Source organism: Petaurus breviceps, unplaced genomic scaffold (genome assembly GCF_028583685.1).
Source record: "Petaurus breviceps papuanus isolate PSGF00001 unplaced genomic scaffold, PetGlider_PUasm1.0 115, whole genome shotgun sequence".
Taxonomy (NCBI): Eukaryota; Metazoa; Chordata; class Mammalia; order Diprotodontia; family Petauridae; genus Petaurus; species Petaurus breviceps.
In genome coordinates, this window is record NW_027185612.1 from 7,363,560 (window position 1) to 7,367,006 (window position 3,447).

General features: G+C 44.3%; 1 pseudogene; it reads right to left on the bottom strand.

The window, feature by feature from the left end:
- Positions 1 to 1,142: 1,142 nt before the first annotated feature.
- On the bottom strand, positions 1,143 to 1,720 carry LOC138158818 (large ribosomal subunit protein uL23-like; annotated as a pseudogene).
- Positions 1,721 to 3,447: the final 1,727 nt, after the last annotated feature.

Below are 3,447 nucleotides of genomic sequence, written 5' to 3' on the forward strand. Positions count from 1 at the left end.
ATCCAAGCAAAGGCATTTATTGAGAGTAACACCTCTCAGAAACAGACTGAGTTCCAAGAAGGAACTGCAACTTCAGTAAGACAGGACAGGCAATTTAACAGTGTAATGATGCTGATTATACAACAGAAATTATGAATATTAAAAAGTCAGGAGGGGTTTGTGAAGGGGTTAGATAATAGGGGAGAGGTCCCAGCCTCACCGGAATTGCACATACGATTACCCATGATGCATACACAAAAGCCCATGGGGGGGCATGTATGTATGATTATGATATTACAATAAGCCTCTCTACGTCATAAGTTGACTTAAAGTGAAGCTTTTGCTATTACAGCTCCGGTGCCTCCTTAGGGAAAGTCCCTTCTATTGTTGTGGGGTCCACATCCTGCTGCAACATTCTGGTGGTGCTTTCTGATTGTCTGGCTACTGTGGTCCTGTCTGAGATTAGATGGATGTGGTTGTGGTTGAGTGCATGGACACACTTGCTGTTTCTGTGGGGAAATATGAGGAATGGTTCTGGGGGCAGTGGCTAGCTAGAGGCAGGGGCTGGGATTCTATCACATAAGGCCTGCTGTTCTAGTGCGGCAGTGAGGCATAGATGAGGAAGTTAGGATACTGAGTCGGGGATGGGGGTAGGGCAGTGGGCCTGCTGTTCAGTGAGGCCTATGATTGAGTCTGTGGGCCTGTGGTGTGGTTAAAGCCAGACTGTGTGGTTAAATCAGGACATGTCTGCTGTTTGGTGAGGCCCATAAGGAAGTTAGAATACTGGGGCAGCTTTATTAGGATTCCATCATCTTGCCTCCTGGGTGAATTGGATGGAAGTGAGGTAGAATTGATGGTCAGCCTTATTTTATCTTCCAGAGTCATCAAAATCCAGTGATAGGGCAAAAGTCAGGATAACTGGTGATGTTCTGGAATGTAGCAGATGACCCTGGTGTCTTTGATGTCTGACCAAGCTCCCAGTGTTCCACAGTTCCTGCTTCAGCAGCCTTCATGGCCTTTGGAACAAAGTGTTCTCATCTGCCCATTCTGCTAGAGGAAGTCTTCACATGCTGGGGGTAAACATGCCCCTAACTCACCAGCAGGTCTGAGGTCTGAGGGGTTACCCTTGGCCTATCTTTTTTTTTTTTTATTCTGGAAAACTTTATTTTTATCATAGGTGGAATGGGGACACAGCAAGTTAGATGATTCCAATTTTGTTGGCAACATCTGAAGCATCATAGTCTGGAGCAAGACGGACATAGGCCTTCTTCTCTCCATCGGGCCGGATCAGTGTGTTGACCTTGGCCACATCAATGTCATACAGCTTCTTTACAGCCTGCTTGATCTGATGCTTGTTGGCCTTGACGTCCACAATGAAGACCAGGGTGTTGTTGTCCTCAATCTTCTTCATAGCAGACTCGGTGGTCAAGGGAAACTTAATGATGGCATAGTGATCAAGCTTGTTTCTGCAAGGGGCACTCTTCCAAGGGTATTTGGGCTGCCTTCGAAGTCTCAGTGTCTTGGGTTGCCGGAAGGTGGGGGATATTCAGATCTTCTTCTTTTTGTGGCTATGGACATTCTTCAGCACTGCCTTCTTGGCCTTCAAGGCCTTAGACTTGGCTTCTGTCTTGGGGGGGACAACAGCTTCTTTCTTCGCCTTTGGCGCCATGTTGGGGGAAAGGCCCCTTGGCCTATCTTGCAGCTCATCTGCAAGAAGGTTTGCCAAGGTGAAGCTGTGTGCGTGTTACAACTTTGTGGAGCCACAGGTGAGAGTTATGGAAACCAAAGGTGGATGAGCAGCCCTGACAAGGGCTTAGCAAGTCCTCACACCAGAGGTGCCAGTCCTCTTGTACATACCCCTTTCCCCCACGCTATAAGATGGTAGAATGAGAATGCCCTACCCTTGTTAGGAAAAACTAGAGGTCCATTCCTTGGTTTGCTCAAGGTAAGTGGTAAATTAAATAAAAGCTGAAGTTTGAAATCAACTTCTTTGTGCTCTCTCCCACAACCCACGATGGGATATCCTGCCTTTTCGACAGAATTAATGGGCCATTAACCAGAGAAGACTATTTGCTCTTGGAGGCTCAGCAAAGTCTTTTGACAAAATGTGGCGTGATTCAAACATTCCAGGATGACACAACATCTTGGGTCAGTATGTTTGCTGTGGCTAGGGTAATGCCCAACAGCATCCAAAATATACTCTGATTTTGGATATAATTTACTAAGAAGAACTATTACACAACTGAAAGCAGATAGGAATAAGCAGATTAGCAATCAGCCTAGGTGCCACCAAGTAAGATTCAGGGTGAACCAAAGGGCAGCTAGGGAAAACAGGTGACAAGTACAGTTTCTCAATTTTCTACAAGTTAGTGCTCTGATAGAATCTGGGCAAACACCCACAGCTCAGAAAGAGGCTTACATGGCTGCCTCAGCTCAAATTTCACGAGTGAAGTCATGCAAGGGAAATGAGCAGGGTAGACACTTGGGGAGAAAGAATGATTCACTGTCACTCCTGAAAACAGTGCCCTCAAATAGAGAAGTCTACATTTGTCTTCATGCTCAAGGTAAAAGACAAATTATTCTGAGGGGGCTTGGTTCAATGTTCTGTCTGTTTTGTCCAAAGAACCCCAACGAGTGGTGCATAATTGTTAAAAAGAAGGAGGTATTGTGGAGGAGTGGGAAGCATAATTTTGAAATAGTGCCCTAAAAACTGCACACTCTGAAATAAATAACCTATTGCAACATCAACACAGAAGAGGAGAATAGATCATGTGTTTCATTCTCTAACCTTTGGCCTGCACGTTAATGCTCCAATTTGCAGCAGTTATGGAGAAGTTGCTGACTGTAGTAGAGATGTGAGAGCATTAACAAAGCTGTCACTGTGAACCCACAAGCAGTTGCAAAATTAATTTTTCCTTCATTAAGAATATCCTAATTTGCATGATTAAAATGTCATACTAGATAAACACATGTGGCTATAAATTGAATCACTGAACAAAAATGCCACCTGCTGAGCAGAAAGAATAAGATGGATAAATGACTTGCTACAGTTAAATGAGCATGAGATAATGTATTCCTTCAAAACAACATTCTAAATACTTGAAATTTGCTTTTGGTGGACTAAACATTTGAGAAAAATTAGAGACAAGCACTAAGGAATGCTTATGTACAAGGACTGGCTCCTGGACGGACATAAATATCTAGGGTTAACAAATTTCAATTTGGGAAATGGATTTCATACAGTTTCTTTTGCCTGCTCTCTACTCTCTGCTGCTGCTTAGCTCTTCCTGGCCAACAATGAACCAGGACTTTGGTCCTGACCTTGATCAAACGTGTCCTTGCTCAGGCTAAGAGGTACGTTGTTGTTCAAAACAAAGTTGTTTCAATCATATCTGACTCCATGTGACCACATTTGGGGTTTTCTTGGCCAAGGTACCAGAGCGGTCTGCCATTTCCTTCTCCGGCTCA